The sequence below is a fragment of the Corythoichthys intestinalis genome, chromosome 1, assembly GCF_030265065.1.
Source record: "Corythoichthys intestinalis isolate RoL2023-P3 chromosome 1, ASM3026506v1, whole genome shotgun sequence".
In the NCBI taxonomy this organism is placed as follows: domain Eukaryota; kingdom Metazoa; phylum Chordata; class Actinopteri; order Syngnathiformes; family Syngnathidae; genus Corythoichthys; species Corythoichthys intestinalis.
Genome location: NC_080395.1, coordinates 23282961 through 23302184, shown reverse-complemented (window position 1 = coordinate 23302184; position 19224 = coordinate 23282961). Strand labels below are relative to the sequence as shown.

The 19224-nt window shown below is 38.1% G+C and overlaps 1 protein-coding gene across 11 annotated transcripts in view; it reads right to left on the bottom strand.

Annotated features, from left to right (window-relative positions):
* Nucleotides 1-14455, bottom strand: part of baz2ba (bromodomain adjacent to zinc finger domain, 2Ba) — a 163318-nt gene extending 148863 nt beyond the window's left edge. For 10 of the 11 annotated variants that reach the window (XM_057836814.1, XM_057836869.1, XM_057836833.1 and 7 more), the window contains exon 1: nucleotides 14065-14453. The gene's annotated coding sequence lies outside the window, so the exon portion shown is untranslated. Of the gene's footprint in view, nucleotides 1-14064 lie in introns of all 11 variants that reach the window. The other variant, XM_057836825.1, reaches the window with a different exon arrangement.
* Between the last annotated feature and the right edge of the window lie 4769 nt (nucleotides 14456-19224).

Sequence of the window (19224 nt, the reverse complement as noted above, 5' to 3'; positions counted from 1 at the left end):
ATGGAAAAATAACATTTAAAAGGGTAACTATATGAAAGAAAATCTCAACTACTCCTTGTTGTCTGCGGTTTCTGCATCGCGACCCTTGTTATATCACCATGTTTCACCCATAAAATCCCCCCCAAAATCCGGCTGTGGCCATTCACAGCTGTGTCTTGAGACTCGGTGATACATGCTACATGGAGTTTTTTGGATCAAAACAAGGTAAGTACGCGACAATATCTCGTTAAAATCATGGCGTCTTTAATTCTGCTCTCACGTGCTCTTGCCTCCAATTAGGGTTTTGCTGTTTAATTTTTTTTTTTTTTTTTTTAAATGCCTTCCTGTTCAAAATTTTTGTTCCCCCAGAAAATTCAGATTTTAACCTTTCCAATGATGTGTGTGATATATGATGATGTATCACACATGCATTACAGACAATTTTGAAAGTTGGCCAAATTGAGGGTCTCAGAGCGGAACTTCAAGTCACCTGAGTGTTTTCCGCCATATACATTTTATACTCACAACACCCCTGGAAAAAGCGAAAGAGGAAGTACTGTAAACAGTACAGTACATGTTTGGAACTTCTGTTGAAATTACAAAAAATATCGCTATCGGATCGGGATTTGGTATTGGCAGGTTCTCAGAATGAGGTCACTTGGACTCTAGTGCAAAAATATGCGCTCGGGACAGCCCTATTACTCGACCATCAAAAAAGTTATCAATTCATTTGAAAAATCGATTAACCATGGCACTTATACCAACGACACCAATTTTTTCAAATGGTTGGCTGCCGTTGAAAATAAACAAATGGTACTCAAACATGGAGATGGCTTATGTACTCATCTTACCACTCCGTGCAACGGGGCTTCTGTGGATTAGCCATAGTTGAGTCACTTCTCCTAACACGAGTCCCCTTTTGTAACCTGAAAATGCTATAAACAGAAGCTTGTCCCAGGTCCAGTAATGACTAATCCAGTCATTGCGAGGAGTTCAGCCTAACAAGGTAGAGCTGTGTAGGTCAGCCCAGACTCAAGTCTGATTCCGAATGACAGCTTCGGAGTTAAATCAGAGTTTGGATGCTGAATACAGCTGTACACATTGCCAGATGATAGCGTAAGCGCTGCTTACATAAAACATGCTTTGGAACAAACACACATCAAGTTATTGCTCAGCTCCAAACTGCTTTCCTGTTTGTTTTTTTCCCTCTCCCCTTGTCATTTCTCATGGCATTGTGTGGGAGTTAAATATTTAACATTCTGGTTGAGCCTCGAGCGGGCTTTGCCAGCGCAGCTAAAATAAAAGACTTTGTGGCAGCAGTGACCAGATTTTAAATGCTGAGGAAGATCAATAAATGGGGGGCTGTCGCATGCATTTGTGTATCTGTGAGTGTGTGTGTCCAATTCCTAAGCCCTCGCGCATGTATTCTCGCAACGCTGGCGTATGCGTTCATGCATATTTGTTAGCAGGCGGCAAGAACCGCATCCTCCACTGCCTGCGACAAGCTTCCCTATAGTATCATCATGTGACCCAGGAGGCACTCCAACAGAGAAACTAATATCATTCACGTTCCATCATCCAAAGCGCTCTTATGATTTTTCCCATTCCCAGAATCCTTTTCCCCATCAAAGCGCAGCCAGTGTGGGGGGAATTCTGTTGAAAAGTATAAATACAGGCCCCCCGCTGCAGATGGAGAGTGTCAAGGTGTTGTAAACATCAAAGCAAAATGGCAGCTTTCCCGACCTTGTTGCCATTTTCATTATAAGAGTTGCGACTAAAACAAAATGAAGACTTTGCGAACGTCTCGGCAAAGCGACATGCAACACTTTTTAAGCACGACAAATAAGTTTGCCAATGCCTCGCTGTTTTTCCTGTCACTTACTTTTTGTAAAGGGCACATTAAATTGATGCTTTCTGCTCACATAAAGCACGAAATGGAGGTGGTACTGTGTTTTCACTTCCTCGCTAATGTACAAAACAAAGACAACAGCCCTGAAGGAGGGGGGAAAAAAACTCCAAGACCTTTGGAGACTTCATTAAAAAAAAAAAAAAAAAAAAAAAAAAAAACATGAATTTCACAAGCCTTAGAAGGGGGGAGGGGAAAAAAAAAGTCCAACCTTTTTCCCTTCCTGGTGGAAAACAGGCGTCCCAACGAAGCACAGTGTGCGCAAACAACCTTGACTTTCATCAAGGAAATTCTCACATTGAATGATAAATAAAGGCCCGGGGGGCCAAAAGAAGCAGCTTATCGCCATTCCCGCCCAAATTTGGCTGCTCTGTCTTCTGTCTCCTGAAAGTCAACACGGGGTGACCCATTTGTACGTTACGCCGCCTATTGTTTGGTCATTAAGCTGCACATTATACAAAGAAAACCAACACCAGGCTTGATTTGTTCAGTCTTAATGAACACTCCAATTTGTTCACTTGTTTCTACAAAAGCAAACATGTCCCCGGGTCCATTGGCTTATTAGGCTTTTTAAATTGCAGATGCATTACCTATTAAAAGTCACCGTCACTCATGCTCACATTGTGTTTTTAGACTTATTTGTGCAGTTGGATGATAATCAGGACTTGGCGGACAAAAATAGCAAGGTAACCAAGCCCCGATCACATCTTTTTCAAAAATATTTTGCATTTACTTTCAAGTACAGTATTAATTCGTTGGCTGCCATTGACCGTGATAGATGTCCAATCCATTGACGGCATTTTGACATTGATTGCTGCCAACCCCCCCAATTCAAATTGGATTGGACGTCTTTATCGCTGTCAATGGTAGTGAAACATGATCAGTGAATCAGCCAGCCTTCCCATTTGAAATGGATTTGATGTCAAACTGGCAATATCAGTGAAAAATTAAGGATTACAAGCAACAAAATAATCCAGAGGTATGAGGCTATTGAGGGTGAGAGAATAATATAAACAGTACGGTTTATAGCATGTGTTAAATGTTGGCCAATACATGGACTTTTCGGCTGATAAATAAATGACATAATAGGGTAACTTTTGTTCACTTGAAGCGTGCGAAATTTCCAATTCTTAGATTATTCGCGATTCGTCCGTGGAAGATTCGAGAGTGATTCACAAACATCCAAATTCTGATTAATTGATTATACCAGGTAAAGCGGAATTAAAACACAGTCAGCGCGGTCTTCGGGACGCAACAAACTGCTACAAACATACGGCCGCATAATGCTACGGTAGATATCACATATATATAGAACTAGATGCGAAATGACAGACGACGTCGGCGTTAAAACATGTATAAAGAACAAGATGCGAAATGACAGACTTGCCGGCGATAGTAAACCGCCGCCATCTTAAAGCAGTAGACTTCTCTGGAAGGCACTGTTGTGACAAACCTAATTAACTTCTTATCTAAAATACTCCTAAATCGGCAAAATTTTGAATCTATCTTTAAATGATGAAACCGTTTTAAAACTTTCACACTTCGAAAGTAGACAGAAGGGAAATTATGGAATAATGGGAGCAATTTTAACGGTTGATTCACAACATTAAATTAATTTAATGTAGTTTAAAGCTGCTGATACAGAATGGGGACTTGAGTATTTTTACTGTTTTGAACTGTTAACTTGATACTGAAATAGTAGTTTGGTTTACACTGAGAGGATTTTTGAACAATTTTGGAACTAATGTACGAAACATTAAAAGCGGGATGGGTGCATTAATAATCGATTTATAATCGAATCGTAGCCTGTGAATCGTAATCGAATAGTTAGGTGCAACAAGATTCCCACCTCTAACTCTCACTGTTTGGGTTATGATCTTTCTTATAAAGGTCGACTGAAATATCGGCCGATATGACCCGATATAAAAGGATAAATATTAAGTTCATTGTTTGGGTGATGACCTTCGTTAATTGGAATTTCGCACCACCTTAGTGGCTAGTGATACAAAAGTAAGTAGTAGAAGAAAAAAATAATATATTCATTTGGTGAATAAGTGTTGCGATTTAAGTATGTAACTCAATTGCTTTCATAAATCACGTCCTTTTAAAAAAAAAAAAAAAAAAAAAAACATATCGGCCTCAAATATTGGCTTATCAAATCGGCTTTAATATATTTATACACGCCACTTATGTGTATATATACATATATGTATTTTGTATATGTACATTTACACTACTGAAACAAACTTTGCAGAACAAAGAAAATGTCCTTTAACAACCCCCCCCCACCAAAAAAATCACCAAGATACCTCAATTTATCACATCAATTGACCAATAAGTTTATTCATTAAAATAAAATATTCAAATGTAATTTGTTTGCAGCCTTATTTTATGCTGCACAGCTGATTTAGGGAAAAACATTGCAATACTAATAATCTGTAATGTTGGAATAGCATTGTTCAAACTGGGGGGGAAAAAAGACATTTTGTATGGATGTGCTTTTGTTTTCTCTGTAATACATTTCCGAGGTATCGGATCGGGACTAGACCTCAAAATCAGGTGTCTTCTCAGACTCACACGCAAAAATATGTGATCAGGACATCTCGTTAGGAGGCTCAAATGAAAGCAAACCAACTTTTCAACTGAGAGGACATTCACCTGTGAGGTCATGCAAATCCATATCAATTAGTAAAAAGCTTGTAAAACAACTCCGATCAGTTTGAACACAGAGAACTGCAGTTCTAACAATGGCAAACATTATCAATTAGATACCCAGCGCTTTCACTAAAATGCATCTTCCTCTCAAAGGGCCATTAGCCCTTATAGGATTAATGTCTCTTACTAAACATCTGTCAAGTTCCCACTGCTGGATATATTTCATTAGCAATTATTGTTTTCTGGCTAGGCACGTTCATATGAAAAAGGTTGATGAGAGAAAATACGAGCGAGAGTTATGACTGGTACAAAGGGTTTGCTCAACACCAAGCGGAACTCAGCATCCTCTCTAGATTTCCCAGCTCTGTCAGCCCTCACATGCAAAGATTTGACCGTGTTCCTAGATGGTCATTTTTCATCAATAGATTGTTTGTGGCTCCAATTAATGGTTGTCTAAATAGAACATCTTTTATAGTACAACTAGGAAAGATTTAGTGTTACCTCAAAAAAATGCTCGGATTGACTGATCGCCCAAGAGTGTACCAACAGTTGTTACTTATGAGGAACATTAGTGTGATATGCTTCATAAATTGAACACTGATGAGCTGGAAGTGGAGCAAACGAATTGTTAACAGTTCTAAAATGAATGTTTTTAAATTCAGCTGCGAAAAAAAAACAACAAATGTTTGTCACGCTTGGTTAAATAGAATTTATTACATTGATTAATATCAACTTTGTTTGCTTGCATTACAGTCACACTTCCTCTTGACTGCTTTCCTAGCACGTTTGCCAAAATACTATTACTCGCTTGTTATGATACATAAGACATATTGGTTTGTGTTCCGAGCCACAATTTGAGTTACGGGTGAGCTACTTGAAGTGTAAATCAATTACAATAATGATTCAATGAATAACGATACTTGCCGGTTGATTCAATTTGATTCAATGTACTTGAATATTTATTTAATATAACATACTAATTTAAGACAGTTAAATCTGACATGAAGCAATAAGAATGCAAAAATGCAATTTTGACATGTTTGGCCATTTTGTTGCTAAAATACTTCAAATATTTGAATGAAAACCCTGCATTTCGACAACACAGCATATCTAAAGGATGACAAATTGACAATGTTGATCAATGGTTTGGGTTTCAAATCGATTTTAATTGGGTCATTGCTTAATCAATCAATGCATCAATCCAGAATCAGATTCACCTATCATTACAGCCTTAGCCGTTTACTCAAGCATACAAATGCAATGCAATCCTACTCTACTGATGTTCAGTGATGGCTTGTGTGATATGCTAATGTGTGTGACAATACTGTAGTTAAAAAATCAAAATTTTCTACAATCAGGCCATATTTCTCCACCCAAATATTAGTAAATCAACAAATTATTGGTAAATAGTAAACTTTCCCAACTTTGAATTTCAAACACCACAATACAGAACACACTGCCGCATAATAAATAGTAACACTTGACTACAGGTAGTCCCCGGTTTACAAACGAGTTCCGTTCCTGCGCAGGCGAAGTAACTCGAATTTTCGCATAAATCGGAATTAACACTTTAAATACCTCAAAACACCCTCTAAATAAAAAAAAAAACTATCCAAAAACATGTATTATACGTCATTGTACTGTCCTTGCCCAAGACGTTGGAGCCAAGTCCAAGCTAGACAGTGAGCTAAGCTCCGAAATGACGATTTCAGACATCCGTGTGGTTTGCCAACTTTATTCAGCTGCTCTTGACATCAACACTTGCAGAATAACCCTAAAACAAAATGAAATTCTCATCTTCAATAAACGCAATTCAAATTTGCATTTACAAGTAGCTGCTGATACAGCAATAACAAGTGATTAGCTTGTATCAGTTAGCATCAGCACATCATCAAAAACAATCACATAAACTCACCCGAAGTAATGAACCACAATTGAAAACTCACAACAAACAGTACAAAAAGGGTTATAGACAAGTTTCCTGAGCGAAATATGGGCGGCGCCGTCTTGGAAAATGTCTGCTCCCAACTTCCGGTTCAGAAACAACATGAATTGCGGTTGAAGCAAGCAATGTGTGGACAAAAGTTACAACTGCAAAATCAAGCAAGAGGAACCCACGGAATCTCCAACAATGGATTCAACACGACGTAGATGAGACGTAGATGAGATTGTATGATTGTTCTTACCACTTCGTTGATCATTCATGGACAAAATTATAACAACCTGTCAGCCTGTGTGGCGTGAATTATAGATTGATACGCCGGCCACTTGAGTGACCAAAATAAAGTGACATTACGATTTACATTTGCCATATGCAGAAGGGCTGATACGGGTTTTGTCGTTATAAGAAAACACTAAAAGGTACCGTATTTTTCGGACTACAAGTCGCTCCTGAGTATAAGTCGATCCAGCCATAAAATGCCCAACGAAGAGAAAAAAAACATATACAAGTCGCACCGGAGTATAAGTCGAATTTTGGGGGGAAATTTACTTGATAAAATCCAACACATAGAACAGACATGTCATCTTGAAAGGCAATTTAATATAAAAATACAATAGAGAACAACATGCTAAATAAATATACAGTGTACAGTGCATGAACAACGAAATGTGAATATACTGTCCTACGCTACAGCTCGGTTCTGGCTGTACAGCGAACTCCCAAAAGACAATGCTGGACGTCCGTATAATTTGCTGAATCAATTTGGTCCTCGATAGAAAACAGGTTCGCATCAACGTAAATAAATGATAATTAGGTACTATTAGTAATAAGTAACAGGTTAGCATGCGTTCGCTATCATTAGCACATCGTTCAAACAACCACACAACTGGCTCTAAGTGTCCGATCGCGGGTGGAAAACACACAACAACAACAGAAAAGATGATACACGCAGGCGTTGCCTCAGTAGAGATGATTTAAAAGCATAAACAATGAAAGTAGGTTCACATCCGTCTATTCTCTCTAGCTAACTCATTCACTCAGAGCTACGTAGCTGTCAGTCTTCTTCTGGCGTGTCACATAAACAAGTGCGAGTGCGCCCTCACGTGGGCGTGAAAGCGCCACAAACTAAATGCATCCATTTCAAGATAAAAAAGTCAATAATACAATTGAACATACACTGCCTTAGGCAGAACGCGAACATGGCCATAGCTATTAAGAGTTATTCAGATAACTATAGCATAAGAACATGCTAACAACTTTACAAAACCATCAGTGTCACTGCAAAACACCAAAATAACATGTGAAATTATATCATAATGTGTTAATAATTCCACACATAAGTCGCTCCTGAGTATAAGTCGCACCCCCAGCCAAAATATGAAAAAAAACCGCGACTTATAGTCCGAAAAATACGGTATATACATATACAAACAAAAATTTTATGTCATTCTTTTTAGCAGATATGGATAACAATAAAACATTTGGACAACATGATTCCATTTCTTGGAACGATTGGTGCATGTGCAATACTTATTATTAAAATTATCAGAAAAATGGCATACGAGAATGTGAGATCAGACAGCAGAGCTCCGGAGCCTCCCGACACCCGACATTACGGCCTCCAGACGGGCTTTCTCCCACTGTCCTCGGTAATTCCAGCTACAATAGCTCTTAAAGTTGCTGCAGGTAAAAGCTCGTAGTTGGATCTCAGGGATCGAGCTGACGGTCCGCCTCCAGCCCCAGCCTCTCGGCCGCCCCCAGGTCAAACGACGTAGTCTCGATAATATGTCCATCAACGTACAGTAAATGTTGCTATGAGGCACATCAACTTATCTTCCCTTGCCTAACAGCGTTTTCGACTTGTAAGCAAACGGGAAAAACAATTGTAACACTTGCATTAATGCGTTACCATAATTGTGCCATCTAAACGTACTGATTAGCAACAGGCAAGCAGCAGTAGTTGTAAATAATATTAAAGACCATCATAATTACAATCATCATCGTAATACCAATATCAAAGGCAACGAGTAGTATTTTTGAGCACAGGACACATGAAAATGCAGGGTAGGAATAGGATAGGAAGAACACACCTTCCATAACACAGCGGCAACATGGCTACAAAAACACCCAGTCTTTGTGGTGGCACGAGCTTGGTTCCACTTCTGCCTTCATGAACATGTTGTCCTTCCCTGTCGTGATGATGGCGATGGCAGATGGATGCGGTATTCCCAAACTGTCTTTTTTTTAGGGATTTTGATGAGCAATGTTACTCCAGCTCCACTGTTGTTTTGGATGGAGACATTCTAAAATGGAAATTGCTAGCAGACATCAGGAAGTAAAGCGGAAGTACCTCTGAAACTTGTCTAAATACAGCGGTCACCGCTGGATGCTTCACAAGCAACAAATGCGCGTGCGGGCTGTCACCTCTGTCACTCGACTGCTCTGCGTGTGCGTGTGTAAGGTAGGCGCGTCTGTAAATGCGCTCGCTTCCTGTTCTACGCATCCTGCGCCAAAATAAAAGCATGCATCACGAAACAAAAGTCAACATTTAAAAAGGAAAAGAAAAAAAAAACGACGCGACTCAGGCGTCGTAAAGTCAAAATCGCGCAAGTCGGGTGCGCCGTAACCCGGGGACTACCTGTATTTCCATCTCTACACACAAAAAACACAGATTTACATTCATCTGTAAGTCAAATGAACATCTTTTCAGCACAGTTTGAAACCCACTCGAGATCCTACACTTTGAAATACTCCAGTCAAATCAACTATTTCCAGCTCACCTTTCCTACATCCTTTATATGACATCAAAGTGAACTCAATCATCACAGCAAGTTTCACATCCTGGCAACATGCAATGAAACCAGCCTTCAACATCATACATAACTCAATCGGGGAACCAATTTGATTTTGCACCGAAAAGCTATTGATTAAACACGCAGACTTAATAAAGCTCTAGATTCTCAAACACACGGAAAGCTTTGTGTCTCATGTCTTCCAAAAGATATCCAGTAATAAAGGATTATGGTGCATATAGCTTTGTGTGCACATGGGATTGTGTTCTCCAAAGCTGTCCAAGTTCTGTCAGATTCCGCACCCCAAGACACAGAGCTCGTGAACCTAATTTCACCTAATCAGCTTAGTCAATAGCAACCATTTGCTGTGACTTTGGTAGACATGCAAATAGGGCTTAACCATGTCTATCCTTAATTCCACAATGTTCATGTTGAGCAGAAGTCCTCCATCTTTTCAAAAACAACAGCCCTGATAAGAGAAAAGCGTGTGCTTTCATTTCACAGCAACAAGGTAGACGGTGCGAGATGTCCAATCCCTTTTGACTGCGACGGATATCATTAGTATTTGAGAAAAATGTATTGGACGTCTATCACCGTCAATAGTGGTTTAGCTTTGAAACAAAGTGGCAAAATCTGAGCTGTTTTCAATCCAGCGCTACCACTAATGGCTCCTAAGCAGCTCCATGAAATCAAGCAGCTGTCACGTCGATGCATCAGCAGTGCGAGGAGGGAGCGCCGTCCCCAGAAGGACGGGGGGCTCGGCGCCTTCGTGTTTGCCTAAACATCTGCTTCTCGGCACTCCGGCTTTGCGGCAATAAACGGCCAAACAAAAGAGGTGGGAGGTGAGATGATCACATTTTCCATTTCAAAGCATTGGCTTGTTTGCTTTGCTTTTTCCTTTCCTGTCCCTTTTGGACATTGAGCTCAAGTTGAGCTTCCCTGACTCAACATGAGATGTGAACTTAAAAGTGTGCAAGAATCACTGATACAACAAATGGAACTAGGAAATGCAATTTATGGAGAAATTGCGTGGGGATATTTTGCTGTCATTTTCTGGGGTCACCTCCAGTAGATTTTCGGTCACTTCTTAATAATTTTGGCGACTTTTCGTGGGACTTCTTTCAATGGCAGCCAATGTGCAGCCAATAAAAATAAAACAAAAAAATTCTATTATTTCTGTGCCATTTTTCACACTTTTTTTTTTTTTTTACACGTGTTTTTACAGGATTTAAAAATGTTTTTTTTCCCAGTTTTCACATTTTCCATGGTTTGTTTTAGGGCTGCAGCTATCGATTATTTTAGTAGTCGATTAATCAATGAGCTAGTAAGTTTGAATAATCGAGTAATCAGAAAAGGAACATTAGAAAATTAAAATACCTGAGCTGAGTCTCAAACGGTGTAAAAAAATAAATAAATGAGGATCTATGTACAACAAAAGAGCAATTGGCTAACTTACATAGCAAAAGTCAGCTAGCTTAAATGCTATAAAATGCGAACTTTTTTTTTTCTTTTTACAATACTCTTAACAACTGGTTCAGACACATTCCCACAAAAAACGGCTAAATATCAGTATAAACTAAATTACGAAAAAACATTAGTTCAAACAAAAACTTAGCTTATGTTGGTCTTAACAGGGAGCAGCTGGAATCAGCCATGTGAAATGAGGCAGACTAGAGGGCAGTGTATCCACTCAAATCAATAAAACTGAATGCAAACACTTTTAAAACAAACCATTACAACACCACTTTAATTAAACGAATACTCCAAGCAGCAAAATTTAATTCGAATCTTTTTTTCTAATCGAATACTCGAGTTAATTGATTAATCGTTGCAGCACTAGTTTGTTTACATTGCAATACTAATTTGCACTAGTTTGGTTTTTGCGGGACGGGGTGAGACATTGATTTCACGGCATTTCTGGGTCACTCCCTGTCCATTTGTTACTTCCTGTAGATTTGGGAAAATTTTCAGGGCACTTCCTGTTGACATCGAGCCATTGTTTTCGCCAGTGAAAATGGATTTGAGTGGATTTGAGTTTTTGACAAACTATAGTAGTTTATGTACTTAGATTTCCTCATTTTTAGATGTAAAATATGTGAATTCGGTGATGAAAAAAAGCAGAGTAAGATACATTTTGAAATTTTCAATGATTTTGCTACAGGAAATGAATAAGCCATTTTAAATTTTTGTTTGGAAGAACAGGCGTTTTTGACAACTGTAAACTGCTTCCCAAATACTGCTTCCCAAAAAACTTCAACACGCACGCAACATTTCTTAACTGTATTAGCCATGGTTGGGGGGGGGTGGGGGGTGGGGGGTCCTAGTGGTGAAATAAACATAATATTTATACACCCACTGACAATCACTGCTATAGCACAATGCAACGTAACGCCAGCTTTTAAACCATCTCCTTGACCACCGAGGTCCTCTTTACACTAGGGTGACCATATTTTGATTTCCAAAAAAGAGGACACTCAGCCCGGCCTCAAGATACTTGAATTTTACTCGAAGTTCACTCAAAGATGCCTATATCACTTTAATATATTTAAAGTGTGCCCCCTCACTCTGGATGGAAAAATGCATTTTGAAAAAATAAAACAAATAATGACTAATATATACATATGCAGACCCATGGAAATGTAGTCCAGTCAATAAACATACACACAGTAGGTTATGTGCCAACTAAACATTTTAGAAATTACTATAGCGACAAATGTCCTTTACAAATTATTATTCCCATTCACTTGATAATTTCATTCAATGCTCTAGATTGCACACAAACAATAACCGAAAAAAAATGACAAACTATTCAACCAGCATGTTTCCAAACGTAGCAGTTCAAAATTACGTTTCCCATAATGCCTAGCGTGGTTTAGCTTACTGATAGTTAGCTGAACAAAAATCAAACTTTGCTAGAAAAGTTTACAATCATCGGCAGCGCAATGATGCAACATCAAACGGGATTTTACAGTCAAAGCTCCAACAGAAGTCAACAGTTGCCATTATATACATATTTATCGTGAAAAAAACTTAGCAACTGGGCAGGCGTTGTGGCCAAATCGTCAACCCAGTAGATGGCGGTAATGCCTCAAGATAGGGGTAAACTGCCAACAAAAACAAGAACAACTACTCCTTCCCTCCCTTCTATTAGGAGCCATGTCAACTGCTGCCACCCAGCGGCCGGAGGGATTCTCTTCAAATTGGTCCCGTGAAAAATCATAAAAAACGGACATCTTTATGAATGTATAAAACCCGCCCGGACGACGAGGATACAACGTGAAAGTAGGACTTGTCCGGGCAAAAGAGGACGTTTGGTCACCCAACTTTAAACCCGGGTCTGGGTGTAGTCACACCGCCAACAACCCCCCAAGCTCCGCCCCTGGTTCGGGGCGAAATCGAAAGAGCCTGCATCCCGTGAATTTTTGGAATGTTTCAAAGTTGGAAGGGTGACAATCGACCAAATCAGGTGGGCTGATAGGCGCCCCGAAAAAGTACACAAGGAAAAAAAGACGTGGGGAGCTTCGCTTTGCAAGAACATACCCACAATAAAAGATAAGAGGATGCTGCGATGATTAATGAGTTTCTCTTTTTAGAATCTAAAGTATCGCTCAGCGTGGATTACCACAGACAAGAGATTCTGTCTTATGTTAACAAGCTTACATTCATTAAAAGACATTTCATTTCAAATTAATTTAAGCTATTCGGGTAGAAATGACGCTGACAATTCCCCCTTTAATAAGATTCATAGTAATTAACATTAGCCCCCCTTTTCACTAGTTCAGTTCTTCATTCAAAGATAAACAAAGCACAATGTGGTGGTTCGACTTGAAATGACGTTTTTGCAGAACAGAACACCTGCCTGTCGAAAATGACGAACAGAATGGCCCTTTTACAAGCAGCGACGACGTCTTGTCCACTCGCTAACAGAACCGCTCATTACAATTGCTAGCAAAAAACGTCATAGACAAACTAGTCCAATTATCCCTCGTGGGGTCTCTCGATACGGACACATTCCGTTTCGTGTCTTTTTATAGTCGAAAACTTTGTTGTAAAACTTACAACGTGGATACATGTGAAGGTGAGTAGTTTTGTTTGTAAGAGGAGGAGGGAGGGGGGACATTAAAGATAGCCAAGATGGCGAAGGGCTTGTTGTTTTTGGAAGGGGGCCGAGAAATGGACATTATTGTGAGTTAAAACACACATACTGGCGACGTTTTTATGTTGGAGGTTTGAGGAAGCGAGTGAGACGGTCAGTTCGAGTTCTTCACGGGTCGGTGTCTGGACCAGCCGAACGATGGAACCGGAGGGCACCACAGTAAAGTGGTGTAGAGGGGAGAAATAAACAAATATCGTGGGATTAAATCGGCATAAACCCTGTATGAGGGCTTGTTTTTTTAATTTGTCCGCTCGTCGTTCGAACACCCCTTTTAATAAGAGCGTTCCATTAATAAAGCGTACCTCGACGAAAAGCAAAAGCACCAGCAAAGCCACTATATAAAGTTGAATTATTTACATAAATACACAAGTTGTGAGCAAATAGAGTGCAATTGAGTTGTGCGAGGCGACGCGAAGGCAACACAAAAGACGAGCTATCTACTATCTGCTCACCGCTGAGACAACGAGTGGACAAAACACTTCTTTAGCCTATTAAACAACCGCAAAACTTCCATTTTTAACTCGTGGACCGCTTTCGAGTTGTGGAAAGCCTCAAAAAGCAGCCACAAAGCGGCGATTCCGCTTGAATGATGAGAGCGAACAACACAGCGACAGTGAAATAAAACAACACTTACCTTGTTTTACTTTGCACTTTACTTATTCCCAACGTAGATTAAAGAGACTCGGCTAACACTCCGGTTCACTGGTGTGGTTGTCTTGTCTTTTTTTCCACCTCTCTAGGTCGCTTTTGGTTATGAAAGAGGTCGATGACGAATGATAAAGAAGGGGAATTGGCCAGTAATTGAGTCTCGCTCTGTGTGTGTGAGAGAGAGCAGATTGAAGGAGAGTCTCTTCTTCTCAAGGTTTGTTCAGGCTCCACTTCAAGGAACCGACCTGACGTCGTCGGCTCTCTACTGCCACACAAAGAGAAAAAAGTTATTTGTGCAGCAAGCCCTTGGCAACCAACAAGAATGCAGTCGTTGAGCGTTATTACTTTGAAATGCGACATGACATTAAAGACGTTCAGTACACGTAGCGGACGCTGGGGGTGGGGAAAAAAAGAGGATGCAATTCACTTTATGACGACACACTCCGCCTCAAAATCAAGTAGTATTGTCAGTGACATGCGTTTTGGACTAGTGTCAAGAATTATTTCGTCATGTAAATACATGTTAACCCTTTGAGACACAGGAAAATGAGTATTTTTGGTCATTAAAAAAACTCAATTCATTGATGACTGAATTTACATTTAAATATACAAAAGGCTTAGAAGAGTACATTGGTGGGAACGTTTAATCGAAAAATATAGTTACAAATCAGAACCCCCCCCCCCCCCCCAATTTTAAAAAGTCAAAGGTTTTTTTTAAAGAAGAAGTACACGTAAATATAGAAAATGCATTAAAATTTAAGAAATATATCTATTTTAATCTATGGCGGAAAACACAGACAAGACTGAAAGAGTAGTTTCTGCTCTTGCAGAAAAAAATTTAAAAGAAACTTTTTTAAAGTTTCCCTTTAAAAGAAACTGCTGTATTTTAAGCCAAAACAACTGTTGTGTTTGATAGAACAATATGTCTGTATGCTGCCATAGCAGATTCATGGCGCATTAAGCCCCCAAACTATTTTTAATTTGTATGTTTTACCCTGGAAACCCCCGTTTACAGATGTTGCGCATCGGCTTTTGTTTCAACCCAGCAATAAAACGAAGGTAATTAATTACATTTACCGTATTGGCCCGAATATAAGACGGCCCTGATTATAAGATGACCCCCTTTTTTTTCAAGACTCAAGTTTGAAAAAAGACTTTTTGAACACCAAATTAATTTTTATACAGAAAATCATTACAGTACATCTGAAACATTCATTCATTCATTCATTCATTTTATAACAATATATTTGAGAGAAAAAGCATGTTATTTTGCCTCATTCAAATCTTAATATCTGAACATTTAAATATGTAAACTACAGTGCAATCACATTCGTAAATGAATGGCTTCTGTTTTTTTCAAAATTGCAATAACTGCATTAACCATCAAAGTGAAGTCTCACTGTAACTGTAGTCTTGAAACAAATCTGAATAAGGAAAAAACATTGCAATAAAATAATGCAAACTGGTTAAACTTGAGAGTAGCTGAGATCTGTCATGACAGAACATCGCTTCAATGATATCTGGCGCCATCTAGCGCCGTGAATGGGTATAATGTCTAGACTGCGAATATAAGACAACCCCCTCTTTTTATCTTATTTCAGTGCAAAAAACACCGTCTTATATTCGGGCCAATACGGTATTATTCAAAATGTCTGTCATTTTTAGCTTAGAATCATTAATTGATGTCTAATATTTCGTTAAAAAAAAAAAAGACTTTAAAAAATTATTCACTCTCATATTTTAAACTTTTAAACAAATGACGGCACAATAAAAAAAGTGGTGTCTGTAAAATAGTCAGATATCTACCTCATAACTATCGCTTAATTGTATATTTTTTTTACTGTCGCATTTTCTCCGATATGTTAGATGATAAATAATCATTCCAAACAAAGAAAAACTGGAAAAAAACGTTTAAAAGGTTAAATATATGAAAAAGAAAATCTCGACCACTCCTTGATGTCTGCAATTTCTGTATCGCGACCCTTGTTATATTACCATGTTTCACCTGTAAAATCCCCTAAAAATCCAGCTGTGGCCATTCACAGCTGTGTCTTGACACTCAGTGATACATGCTACATGGAGTTTTTGGATTGAAACAAGGTAAGTACGCTATAATATGTTGTTAAAGTCATGGCGTCTGTAATTCTGCTCTCGCGTGCTCACACCTCCAGATAGGGTTTTGCTGTTTAAAAGACATTTAAAAAGAAGCCCTCCTGTTAAAAATGTTCCTTCCCCAAGTAAATTGAGATTTTAAGCTTTCCAATGATGTATCACACTTGCATATCGGACAATTTTGAAAGTTGGCCAAATTGAGGGTTTCAGAGCGGAACTTAAAGTCACCTGAGTGTTTTCCGTCATATATATCTCTTTAATTTCCCAAATAAATTAAAAAATCTATTTCCAAAAGAATATTTATTTTACAAATATTTATACTTATATTTTTTAAATATTTATTAATTTTCTGTATTCTTTTTTTTTATTTGACTTTCACATTTTAGTTGTATTTTTCACTTTAATTTTCTGTTTCTTTTTTAATTACTTTTTTGTGCTTCTGTATTTCCTGTAGTGCTGCAACGATTAATCAATTAACTCGAGTAATTCGATTAGAAAAAAAATTCGAAACAAATTTTACTGCTTCGAGTTATCGTTTAATTAGAGTGGCGATGTAATGGTTTGTAATTTAAACTGTTTCCATTTAGTTTTGTTGATTTGGGTACTACACTGCCCTCTAGTGGCAACAGTGAATATGAAATAACTAATTTAACATGCCTGAATCCAGCTGCTCCCTGTTAAGACCGACGTAAAGTAAGTTTTTGTTTGAGCTAATATTTTTAATGCATTTTTTGTGGGAATATGTGTTTTAAGAGCATTGTTTTAAAACATAAAAAAAAATTTTTAAAGTTGCCATTTTATAGCATTTAAGATAGTTATCTTGCTATGCTATGCAAGTTAGCCAATTGTTCTTTTTTTATACCTAGCTCATTTATTTATTTATTTTATACTGTTTGAGGCTCAACTCAGATATGTTAAATTATTTTTAAATGAAATTGCAATTTTGCAGTTTGAAAAAATACTCAGTAATTTTATTTTGTATTCGCATTTAATGCTCTTTTGAAAGTGCAATCTTAGCAAGCCTTTGTTTTACATCTCCTGAATTTGATTCACTGTCGCATAAAATGTTCCTAATCCGATTACTTGATTATTCAAACTAACTAGTTGATAGATTAATCGACTACTAAAATAATCGATAGCTGCAGTCCTGATTTCCTCCACTCCTTTTTGATGTATATTTGTGAAATGTAAATTCAGGCATTAATTAGTTAAATATTAGCAATTATTACTACATTATTTTTTCATTATGAACAATTATTATATTTTTGTTTTTATTTATTTGTAAATAAATTTAAAAATACAACGTTAATAAAGAACAGAAATACACTCTGATTACGGCCTGTCCAGTCAAAATGGATTGGATGTTCGTCAATGGCAGCCAACGAGTTAATATATTTACTTATGTATTTTTATTAATTTTCAAAAATTATTATTCTTTATTATTAGTTTTAGTTTTTTGTTTTTCAAATTGATTGATTTTGAAAGCTTGGATGTCCACCATCGTCAAAGGCAGCCAATAAGTAAATTAAGTCCTTAAAATAGTGGCTGCCATCAGCAGCAATACTGTCGACATCCAATCAATTTTAACGTGGAGGGATGGCAGTGAATGATCAGGTTTCAGTCCATTGACGGCGATAGATATCCGTTCCATTTTGACCAGGACTGAACAAATGGAAATGCTTGCCTTGCCTTCTACTATTCACTTCTAAGTCATTCCTGTGCATTGTTTGCAAGTCCGTAACATACATCATCAGATATTGTTGGATCTACATCTTGGGTCGTCCCATTAGAAAATAAATACATTAATAATGAAATAATTACATTTAAAAAAATATTAAAATAAAAGTACATTTTTTTCTACATACAGGTAGTACTTTTTTAATGAATTCCTGAATGCATTTTTGGCCTATCCCCATTTCTGTATAGTACTGACAATTACAAAAAAGTAAAGTGAGCCCTTAACTTGTGAGCGCCAAACTTTATATTTAGATTGTTGCTGTTTGTTATGCCTCAGTTTGAGTGCAAAACTGCAAAAAGGTCCTCAGCGCAAAATCGAACTCAGAGGGCGCGATACACGATCAAACAAATCCAAATCAGTTGCACGCGGCCTCAACACGAGAAAGCATTAGTCAGAACAAAAAAAACAGAAACGGGACAGATCTTCCTCTGGGTAGGATCAATACATTGGCTGGCAAAGACAGCCATCTGTGCCTAATTGTGTTCTTTACCTCCTCTTCTGAGCACACAATAAGCAACAGGCTGAGCACAGGCCCTCTGACCCAGACTGGCTTTCCAGACGGGGGAAGATTATTTCATTCAACTGGAAAACAACAAGGGGGTGGGGTAATGGGGGATTTTTTTTTTTTTTTTTTTGCAGATGGAGTGGGCAACTGCTCCAAAACGCCCCACCCTGATGAGCTCGGGTCAGAAAACAACTGCTACATCACTCTATGCCACATTATTACATAGCTGGGCCGCGTTTATTTTTAACACGTGATTAACAAACTGCTCACTCTTACTTTATAGCCAGCCTATAAATCAAGTGTAATTATTGTTAGGAGCGCTATGGAGTGTTGCTTTACAGGCTTATTCATGTTAACGCTTCATAAACATTGAAAATGACCGTTAATGTTGGATGCATTGGCTCCTCTAATGTCAACATGTGAGTTCCCTTTAAACTTTTTGGGCTAAATGCGAGATAAAAGCCAACTCATGTTTCAGTGCCTTAGACAGCGCTAGACGGCCAATCCATTTTGACTGGGATGGCGGAATGAGTGCTCCTTGAGTTAAATGAGCTCTATAAGGTTTTATATAAATATATATATATATATATATATATATACACAAATTCATGCATGAAATGGTTAAAATCATTTGATTGCTCATTCCTGATTTGGAGGACATTACAAGCATTTTTCAAAAACAGCTCTAGATATAAAAATATATATACATATGGCAGAAAACACTGACTTGAAGTTCCGCTCTGAGACCCTCAATTTGGCCAAATTCCAAAATTGTCCTATATGCATGTGTG